Source organism: Cylas formicarius, unplaced genomic scaffold (genome assembly GCF_029955315.1).
Source record: "Cylas formicarius isolate icCylForm1 unplaced genomic scaffold, icCylForm1.1 PGA_scaffold_20__1_contigs__length_1931585, whole genome shotgun sequence".
NCBI classification, from domain to species: domain Eukaryota; kingdom Metazoa; phylum Arthropoda; class Insecta; order Coleoptera; family Brentidae; genus Cylas; species Cylas formicarius.
In genome coordinates this window covers 583,112-595,169 of record NW_026844268.1, presented here as the reverse complement: position 1 = coordinate 595,169, position 12,058 = coordinate 583,112, and positions in this window count along the sequence as shown.

Sequence of the window (12,058 nt, the reverse complement as noted above, 5' to 3'; positions counted from 1 at the left end):
TTCCGTAAATCAAGGGCGAAAACCAATTATTTGCCCAAAAGAAGGTGTTTTAAGTATATATCTGCATTTCTAAGGTAGATTTGGGAACAATAAGAGGCGAAAAAGCAGATTCTGACTAAGATTTTATCGAAATCGGCAACTATTTGACTCAGAAAGGTTGCCTTACGTCGAAATCTAATAGTTTATTAAGGTTTTCGTTACTAAAATGCCCAAAGACGCCGATTTTGACTAGCATTTGAAAGATATTGACATGAATATATAACTGTTTGTATCAAAAAATGATAGTTTAAACTGATATTTGCAGTTTTGAAGCGGTTTTAGGTACGATATGAGTCGAAGAAGCCGATTTTGACTGGAATCTGTTTAAAATGACAAAGAAAAACCTATTATCAATTCAAGGAAGTGAATTTTTAAGTAGTTATCTGCAGTTTTAATGTAGATTTCAGTTCGCAAAGTTATGAAAATGCATGTTTTGGCTATAATCTTCCGTAAATCAAGGGCGAAAACCAATTATTTGTCCCAAAAGAAGGTGTTTTAAGTATATATCTACATTTCTAAGGTAGATTTGGGTACAATAAGAGGCGAAAAAGCAGATTCTGACTAAGATTTTATCGAAATCGGCAACTATTTGACTCAGAATGGTTGCCTTACTTCGAAATCTAATAGTTTATTAAGGTTTTCGTTACTAAAATGCCCAAAGACGCCGATTTTGACTAGAATTTGAAAAATATTGACATGAATATATAACTGTTTGTATCAAAAAATGATAGTTTAAACTGATATTTGCAGTTTTGATGCGGTTTTAGGTACGATATGAGTCGAAGAAGCCGATTTTGACTGGAATCTGTTTAAAATGACAAAGAACAACCTATTATCAATTCAAGGAACTGAATTTTTAAGTAGTTATCTGCAGTTTTAATGTAGATTTCAGTTCGCTAAGTTATGAAAATGCATGTTTTGGCTATAATCTTCCGTAAATCAAGGGCGAAAACCAATTATTTGTCCCAAAAGAAGGTGTTTTAAGTATATATCTGCATTTCTAAGGTAGATTTGGGTACAATAAGAGGCCAAAAAGCAGATTCTGGCTAAGATTTTATCGAAATCGGCAACTATTTGACTCAGAATGGTTGCCTTACGTCGAAATCTAATAGTTTATTAAGGTTTTCGTTACTAAAATGCCCAAAGACGCCGATTTTGACTAGAATTTGAAAGATATTAACATGAATATATAACTGTTTGTATCAAAAAATGATAGTTTAAACTGATATTTGCAGTTTTGATGCGGTTTTAGGTACGATAGGAGTCGAAGAAGCCGATTTTGACTGGAATCTGTTTAAAATGACAAAGAAAAACCTATTATCAATTCAAGGAAGTGAATTTTTAAGTAGTTATCTGCAGTTTTAATGTAGATTTCAGTTCGCTAAGTTATGAAAATGCATGTTTTGGCTATAATCTTCCGTAAATCAAGGGCGAAAACCAATTATTTGTCCCAAAAGAAGGTGTTTTAAGTATATATCTGCATTTCTAAGGTAGATTTGGGTACAATAAGAGGCGAAAAAGCAGATTCTGACTAAGATTTTATCGAAATCGGCAACTATTTGACTCAGAAAGGTTGCCTTACGTCGAAATCTAATAGTTTATTAAGGTTTTCGTTACTAAAATGCCCAAAGACGCCGATTTTGACTAGAACTTGAAAGATATTGACATGAATATATAACTGTTTGTATCAAAAAATGATAGTTTAAACTGATATTTGCAGTTTTGATGCGGTTTTAGGTACGATATGAGTCGAAGAAGCCGATTTTGACTGGAATCTGTTTAAAATGACAAAGAAAAACCTATTATCAATTCAAGGAAGTGAATTTTTAAGTAGTTATCTGCAGTTTTAATGTAGATTTCAGTTCGCTAAGTTATGAAAATGCATGTTTTGGCTATAATCTTCCGTAAATCAAGGGCGAAAACCAATTATTTGTATCAAAAGAAGATGTTTTAAGTATATATCTACATTTCTAAGGTAGATTTGGGTACAATAAGAGGCGAAAAAGCAGATTCTGACTAAGATTTTATCGAAATCGGCAACTATTTGACTCAGAATGGTTGCCTTACTTCGAAATCTAATAGTTTATTAAGGTTTTCGTTACTAAAATGCCCAAAGACGCCGATTTTGACTAGAATTTGAAAAATATTGACATGAATATATAACTGTTTGTATCAAAAAATGATAGTTTAAACTGATATTTGCAGTTTTGATGCGGTTTTAGGTACGATATGAGTCGAAGAAGCCGATTTTGACTGGAATCTGTTTAAAATGACAAAGAACAACCTATTATCAATTCAAGGAAGTGAATTTTTAAGTAGTTATCTGCAGTTTTAATGTAGATTTCAGTTCGCTAAGTTATGAAAATGCATGTTTTGGCTATAATCTTCCGTAAATCAAGTCCGAAAACCAATTATTTGTCCCAAAAGAAGGTGTTTTAAGTATATATCTGCATTTCTAAGGTAGATTTGGGTACAATAAGAGGCGAAAAAGCAGATTCTGACTAGGATTTTATCGAAATCGGCAACTATTTGACTCAGAAAGTTTGCCTTACGTCGAAATCTAATAGTTTATTAAGGTTTTCGTTACTAAAATGCCCAAAAAAGCCGATTTTGACTAGAATTTGAAAGATATTGACATGAATATATAACTGTTTGTATCAAAAAATGATAGTTTAAACTGATATTTGCAGTTTTGATGCGGTTTTAGATACGATATGAATCGAAGAAGCCGATTTTGACTGGAATCTGTTTAAAATGACAAAGAAAAACCTATTATCAATTCAAGGAAGTGAATTTTTAAGTAGTTATCTGCAGTTTTAATGTAGATTTCAGTTCGCTAAGTTATGAAAATGCATGTTTTGGCTATAATCTTCCGTAAATCAAGGGCGAAAACCAATTATTTGTCCCAAAAGAAGGTGTTCTAAGTATATATCTGCATTTCTAAGGTAGATTTGGGTACAATAAGAGGCGAAAAAGCAGATTCTGGCTAAGATTTTATCGAAATCGGCAACTATTTGACTCAGAATGGTTGCCTTACGTCGAAATCTAATAGTTTATTAAGGTTTTCGTTACTAAAATGCCCAAAGACGCCGATTTTGACTAGAATTTGAAAGATATTAACATGAATATATAACTGTTTGTATCAAAAAATGATAGTTTAAACTGATATTTGCAGTTTTGATGCGGTTTTAGGTACGATATGAGTCGAAGAAGCCGATTTTGACTGGAATCTGTTTAAAATGACAAAGAAAAACCTATTATCAATTCAAGGAAGTGAATTTTTAAGTAGTTATCTGCAGTTTTAATGTAGATTTCAGTTCGCTAAGTTATGAAAATGCATGTTTTGGCTATAATCTTCCGTAAATCAAGGGCGAAAACCAATTATTTGTCCCAAAAGAAGGTGTTTTAAGTATATATCTGCATTTCTAAGGTAGATTTGGGTACAATAAGAGGCGAAAAAGCAGATTCCGACTAAGATTTTATCGAAATCGGCAACTATTTGACTCAGAAAGGTTATCTTACGTCGAAATCTAATAGTTTATTAAGGTTTTCGTTACTAAAATGCCCAAAGTCGCCGATTTTGACTAGAATTTGAAAGATATTGACATGAATATATAACTGTTTGTATCAAAAAATGATAGTTTAAACTGATATTTGCAGTTTTGATGCGGTTTTAGGTACGATATGAGTCGAAGAAGCCGATTTTGACTGGAATCTGTTTAAAATGACAAAGAAAAACCTATTATCAATTCAAGGAAGTGAATTTTTAAGTAGTTATCTGCAGTTTTAATGTAGATTTTAGTTCGCTAAGTTATGAAAATGCATGTTTTGGCTATAATCTTCCGTAAATCAAGGGCGAAAACCAATTATTTGTCCCAAAAGAAGGTGTTTTAAGTATATATCTGCATTTCTAAGGTAGATTTGGGTACAATAAGAGGCAAAAAAGCAGATTCTGACTAAGATTTTATCGAAATCGGCAACTATTTGACTCAGAAAGGTTGCCTTACGTCGAAATCTAATAGTTTATTAAGGTTTTCGTTACTAAAATGCCCAAAGACGCCGATTTTGACTAGAATTTGAAAGATATTGACATGAATATATAACTGTTTGTATCAAAAAATGATCGTTAAAACTGATATTTGCAGTTTTGATGCGGTTTTAGATACGATATGAATCGAAGAAGCCGATTTTGACTGGAATCTGTTTAAAATGACAAAGAAAAACCTATTATCAATTTAAGGAAGTGAATTTTTAAGTAGTTATCTGCAGTTTTAATGTAGATTTCAGTTCGCTAAGTTATGAAAATGCATATTTTGGCTATAATCTTCCGTAAATCAAGGGCGAAAACCAATTATTTGTCCCAAAAGAAGGTGTTCTAAGTATATATCTGCATTTCTAAGGTAGATTTGGGTACAATAAGAGGCGAAAAAGCAGATTCTGACTAAGATTTTATAGAAATCGGCAACTATTTGACTCATAATGGTTGCCTTACGTCGAAATCTAATAGTTTATTAAGGTTTTCGTTACTAAAATGCCCAAAGAAGCCGATTTTGACTAGAATTTGAAAAATATTGACATGAATATATAACTGTTTGTATCAAAAAATGATAGTTTAAACTGATATTTGCAGTTTTGATGCGGTTTTAGGTACGATATGAGTCGAAGAAGCCGATTTTGACTGGAATCTGTTTAAAATGACAAAGAACAACCTATTATCAATTCAAGGAAGTGAATTTTTAAGTAGTTATCTGCAGTTTTAATGTAGATTTCAGTTCGCTAAGTTATGAAAATGCATGTTTTGGCTATAATCTTCCGTAAATCAAGTCCGAAAACCAATTATTTGTCCCAAAAGAAGGTGTTTTAAGTATATATCTGCATTTCTAAGGTAGATTTGGGTACAATAAGAGGCGAAAAAGCAGATTCTGACTAGGATTTTATCGAAATCGGCAACTATTTGACTCAGAAAGTTTGCCTTACGTCGAAATCTAATAGTTTATTAAGGTTTTCGTTACTAAAATGCCCAAAAAAGCCGATTTTGACTAGAATTTGAAAGATATTGACATGAATATATAACTGTTTGTATCAAAAAATGATAGTTTAAACTGATATTTGCAGTTTTGATGCGGTTTTAGATACGATATGAATCGAAGAAGCCGATTTTGACTGGAATCTGTTTAAAATGACAAAGAAAAACCTATTATCAATTCAAGGAAGTGAATTTTTAAGTAGTTATCTGCAGTTTTAATGTAGATTTCAGTTCGCTAAGTTATGAAAATGCATGTTTTGGCTATAATCTTCCGTAAATCAAGGGCGAAAACCAATTATTTGTCCCAAAAGAAGGTGTTCTAAGTATATATCTGCATTTCTAAGGTAGATTTGGGTACAATAAGAGGCGAAAAAGCAGATTCTGGCTAAGATTTTATCGAAATCGGCAACTATTTGACTCAGAATGGTTGCCTTACGTCGAAATCTAATAGTTTATTAAGGTTTTCGTTACTAAAATGCCCAAAGACGCCGATTTTGACTAGAATTTGAAAGATATTAACATGAATATATAACTGTTTGTATCAAAAAATGATAGTTTAAACTGATATTTGCAGTTTTGATGCGGTTTTAGGTACGATATGAGTCGAAGAAGCCGATTTTGACTGGAATCTGTTTAAAATGACAAAGAAAAACCTATTATCAATTCAAGGAAGTGAATTTTTAAGTAGTTATCTGCAGTTTTAATGTAGATTTCAGTTCGCTAAGTTATGAAAATGCATGTTTTGGCTATAATCTTCCGTAAATCAAGGGCGAAAACCAATTATTTGTCCCAAAAGAAGGTGTTTTAAGTATATATCTGCATTTCTAAGGTAGATTTGGGTACAATAAGAGGCGAAAAAGCAGATTCCGACTAAGATTTTATCGAAATCGGCAACTATTTGACTCAGAAAGGTTATCTTACGTCGAAATCTGATAGTTTATTAAGGTTTTCGTTACTAAAATGCCCAAAGACGCCGATTTTGACTAGAATTTGAAAGATATTGACATGAATATATAACTGTTTGTATCAAAAAATGATAGTTTAAACTGATATTTGCAGTTTTGATGCGGTTTTAGGTACGATATGAGTCGAAGAAGCCGATTTTGACTGGAATCTGTTTAAAATGACAAAGAAAAACCTATTATCAATTCAAGGAAGTGAATTTTTAAGTAGTTATCTGCAGTTTTAATGTAGATTTTAGTTCGCTAAGTTATGAAAATGCATGTTTTGGCTATAATCTTCCGTAAATCAAGGGCGAAAACCAATTATTTGTCCCAAAAGAAGGTGTTTTAAGTATATATCTGCATTTCTAAGGTAGATTTGGGTACAATAAGAGGCAAAAAAGCAGATTCTGACTAAGATTTTATCGAAATCGGCAACTATTTGACTCAGAAAGGTTGCCTTACGTCGAAATCTAATAGTTTATTAAGGTTTTCGTTACTAAAATGCCCAAAGACGCCGATTTTGACTAGAATTTGAAAGATATTGACATGAATATATAACTGTTTGTATCAAAAAATGATCGTTAAAACTGATATTTGCAGTTTTGATGCGGTTTTAGATACGATATGAATCGAAGAAGCCGATTTTGACTGGAATCTGTTTAAAATGACAAAGAAAAACCTATTATCAATTTAAGGAAGTGAATTTTTAAGTAGTTATCTGCAGTTTTAATGTAGATTTCAGTTCGCTAAGTTATGAAAATGCATATTTTGGCTATAATCTTCCGTAAATCAAGGGCGAAAACCAATTATTTGTCCCAAAAGAAGGTGTTCTAAGTATATATCTGCATTTCTAAGGTAGATTTGGGTACAATAAGAGGCGAAAAAGCAGATTCTGACTAAGATTTTATAGAAATCGGCAACTATTTGACTCATAATGGTTGCCTTACGTCGAAATCTAATAGTTTATTAAGGTTTTCGTTACTAAAATGCCCAAAGAAGCCGATTTTGACTAGAATTTGAAAAATATTGACATGAATATATAACTGTTTGTATCAAAAAATGATAGTTTAAACTGATATTTGCAGTTTTGATGCGGTTTTAGGTACGATATGAGTCGAAGAAGCCGATTTTGACTGGAATCTGTTTAAAATGACAAAGAACAACCTATTATCAATTCAAGGAAGTGAATTTTTAAGTAGTTATCTGCAGTTTTAATGTAGATTTCAGTTCGCTAAGTTATGAAAATGCATGTTTTGGCTATAATCTTCCGTAAATCAAGAGCGAAAACCAATTATTTGTCCCAAAAGAAGGTGTTTTAAGTATATATCTGCATTTCTAAGGTAGATTTGGGTACAATAAGAGGCGAAAAAGCAGATTCTGACTAGGATTTTATCGAAATCGGCTACTATTTGACTCAGAAAGTTTGCCTTACGTCGAAATCTAATAGTTTCTTAAGGTTTTCGTTACTAAAATGCCCAAAAAAGCCGATTTTGACTAGAATTTGAAAGATATTGACATGAATATATAACTGTTTGTATCAAAAAATGATAGTTTAAACTGATATTTGCCGTTTTGATGCGGTTTTAGATACGATATGAATCGAAGAAGCCGATTTTGACTGGAATCTGTTTAAAATGACAAAGAAAAACCTATTATCAATTCAAGGAAGTGAATTTTTAAGTAGTTATCTGCAGTTTTAATGTAGATTTCAGTTCGCTAAGTTATGAAAATGCATGTTTTGGCTATAATCTTCCGTAAATCAAGGGCGAAAAGCAATTATTTGTCCCAAAAGAAGGTGTTCAAAGTATATATCTGCATTTCTAAGGTAGATTTGGGTACAATAAGTGGCGAAAAAGCAGATTCTGGCTAAGATTTTATCGAAATCGGCAACTATTTGACTCAGAATGGTTGCCTTACGTCGAAATCTAATAGTTTATTAAGGTTTTCGTTACTAAAATGCCCAAAGACGACGATTTTGACTAGAATTTGAAAGATATTAACATGAATATATAACTGTTTGTATCAAAAAATGATAGTTTAAACTGATATTTGCAGTTTTGATGCGGTTTTAGGTACGATATGAGTCGAAGAAGCCGATTTTGAATGGAATCTGTTTAAAATGACAAAGAAAAACCAATTATCAATTCAATTGGCTATAATCTTCCGTAAATCAAGGGCGAAAACCAATTATTTGTCCCAAAATAAGGTGTTTTAAGTATATATCTACATTTATAAGTTAGATTTGGGTACAATAAGAGGCGAAAAAGCAGATTCTGACTAAGATTTTATCGAAATCGGCAACTATTTGACTCAGAATGGTTGCCTTACTTCGAAATCTAATAGTTTATTAAGGTTTTCGTCACTAAAATGCCCAAAGACGCCGATTTTGACTAGAATTTGAAAAATATTGACATGAATATATAACTGTTTGTATCAAAAAATGATAGTTTAAACTGATATTTGCAGTTTTGATGCGGTTTTAGGTACGATATGAGTCGAAGAAGCCGATTTTGACTGGAATCTGTTTAAAATGACAATTCACGGAAGTGAATTTTTAAGTAGTTATCTGCAGTTTTAATGTAGATTTCAGTTCGCTAAGTTATGAAAATGCATGTTTTGGCTATAATCTTCCGTAAATCAAGGGCGAAAACCAATTATTTGTCCCAAAAGAAGGTGTTTTAAGTATATATCTGCATTTCTAAGGTAGATTTGGGACAATAAGAGGCGAAAAAGCAGATTCTGACTAAGATTTTATCGAAATCGGCAACTATTTGACTCAGAAAGGTTGCCTTACGTCGAAATCTAATAGTTTATTAAGGTTTTCGTTACTAAAATGCCCAAAGACGCCGATTTTGACTAGAATTTGAAAGATATTGACATGAATATATAACTGTTTGTATCAAAAAATGATAGTTTAAACTGATATTTGCAGTTTTGATGCGGTTTTAGGTACGATATGAGTCGAAGAAGCCGATTTTGACTGGAATCTGTTTAAAATGACAAAGAAAAACCTATTATCAATTCAAGGAAGTGAATTTTTAAGTAGTTATCTGCAGTTTTAATGTAGATTTCAGTTCGCTAAGTTATGAAAATGCATGTTTTGGCTATAATCTTCCGTAAATCAAGGGCGAAAACCAATTATTTGTCCCAAAATAAGGTGTTTTAAGTATATATCTACATTTCTAAGGTAGATTTGGGTACAATAAGAGGCGAAAAAGCAGATTCTGACTAAGATTTTATCGAAATCGGCAACTATTTGACTCAGAATGGTTGCCTTACTTCGAAATCTAATAGTTTATTAAGGTTTTCGTCACTAAAATGCCCAAAGACGCCGATTTTGACTAGAATTTGAAAAATATTGAAATGAATATATAACTGTTTGTATCAAAAAATGATAGTTTAAACTGATATTTGCAGTTTTGATGCGGTTTTAGGTACGATATGAGTCGAAGAAGCCGATTTTGACTGGAATCTGTTTAAAATGACAAAGAACAACCTATTATCAATTCAAGGAAGTGAATTTTTAAGTAGTTATCTGCAGTTTTAATGTAGATTTCAGTTCGCTAAGTTATGAAAATGCATGTTTTGGCTATAATCTTCCGTAAATCAAGGGCGAAAACCAATTATTTGTCCCAAAAGAAGGTGTTTTAAGTATATATCTGCATTTCTAAGGTAGATTTGGGTACAATAAGAGGCGAAAAAGCAGATTCTGACTAGGATTTTATCGAAATCGGCAACTATTTGACTCAGAAAGTTTGCCTTACGTCGAAATCTAATAGTTTATTAAGGTTTTCGTTACTAAAATTCCCAAAAAAGCCGATTTTGACTAGAATTTGAAAGATATTGACATGAATATATAACTGTTTGTATCAAAAAATGATAGTTTAAACTGATATTTGCAGTTTTGATGCGGTTTTAGATACGATATGAATCGAAGAAGCCGATTTTGACTGGAATCTGTTTAAAATGACAAAGAAAAACCTATTATCAATTCAAGGAAGTGAATTTTTAAGTAGTTATCTGCAGTTTTAATGTAGATTTCAGTTCGCTAAGTTATGAAAATTCATGTTTTGGCTATAATCTTCCGTAAATCAAGGGCGAAAACCCATTATTTGCCCAAAAGAAGGTGTTTTAAGTATATATCTGCATTTGTAAGGTAGATTTGGGTACAATAAGAGGCGAAAAAGCAGATTCTGACTAAGATTTTATCGAAATCGGCAACTATTTGACTCAGAAAGGTTGCCTTACGTCGAAATCTAATAGTTTATTAAGGTTTTCGTTACTAAAATGCCCAAAGACGCCGATTTTGACTAGCATTTGAAAGATATTGACATGAATATATAACTGTTTGTATCAAAAAATGATAGTTTAAACTGATATTTGCAGTTTTGATGCGGTTTTAGGTACGATATGAGTCGAAGAAGCCGATTTTGACTGGAATCTGTTCAAAATGACAAAGAAAAACCTATTATCAATTCAAGGAAGTGAATTTTTAAGTAGTTATCTGCAGTTTTAATATAGATTTCAGTACGCAAAGTTATGAAAATGCATGTTTTGGCTATAATCTTCCGTAAATCAAGGGCGAAAACCAATTATTTGTCCCAAAAGAAGGTGTTTTAAGTATATATCTGCCTTTCTAAGGTAGATTTGGGTACAATAAGAGGCGAAAAAGCAGATTCTGACTAAGATTTTATCGAAATCGGCAACTATTTGACTCAGAAAGGTTGCCATACGTCGAAATCTAATAGTTTATTAAGGTTTTCGTTACTAAAATGCCCAAAGACGCCGATTTTGACTAGCATTTGAAAGATATTGACATGAATATATAACTGTTTGTATCAAAAAATGATAGTTTAAACTGATATTTGCAGTTTTGATGCGGTTTTAGGAACGATATGAATCGAAGAAGCCGATTTTGACTGGAATCTGTTTAAAATGACAAAGAAAAACCTATTATCAATTCAAGGAAGTGAATTTTTAAGTAGTTATCTGCAGTTTTAATGTAGATTTCAGTTCGCTAAGTTATGAAAATGCTTGTTTTGGCTATAATCTTCCGTAAATCAAGGGCGAAAACCAATTATTTGTGACAAAATAAGGTGTTTTAAGTATATATCTACATTTCTAAGGTAGATTTGGGTACAATAAGATGCGAAAAAGCAGATTCTGACTAAGATTTTATCGAAATCGGCAACTATTTGACTCAGAATGGTTGCCTTACTTCGAAATCTAATAGTTTATTAAGGTTTTCGTCACTAAAATGCCCAAAGACGCCGATTTTGACTAGAATTTGAAAAATATTGACATGAATATATAACTGTTTGTATCAAAAAATGCATGTTTTGGCTATAATCTTCCGTAAATCAAGGGCGAAAACCAATTATTTGTCCCAAAAGAAGGTGTTTTAAGTATATATCTGCATTTCTAAGGTAGATTTGGGTACAATAAGAGGCGAAAAAGCAGATTCTGACTAAGATTTTATCGAAATCGGCAACTATTTGACTCAGAAAGGTTGCCTTACGTCGAAATCTAATAGTTTATTAAGGTTTTCGTTACTAAAATGCCCAAAGACGCCGATTTTGACTAGAATTTGAAAGATATTGACATGAATATATAACTGTTTGTATCAAAAAATGATCGTTAAAACTGATATTTGCAGTTTTGATGCGGTTTTAGATACGATATGAATCGAAGAAGCCGATTTTGACTGGAATCTGTTTAAAATGACAAAGAAAAACCTATTATCAATTTAAGGAAGTGAATTTTTAAGTAGTTATCTGCAGTTTTAATGTAGATTTCAGTTCGCTAAGTTATGAAAATGCATATTTTGGCTATAATCTTCCGTAAATCAAGGGCGAAAACCAATTATTTGTCCCCAAAGAAGGTGTTCTAAGTATATATCTGCATTTCTAAGGTAGATTTGGGTACAATAAGAGGCGAAAAAGCAGATTCTGACTAAGATTTTATAGAAATCGGCAACTATTTGACTCATAATGGTTGCCTTACGTCGAAATCTAATAGTTTATTAAGGTTTTCGTTACTAAAATGCCCA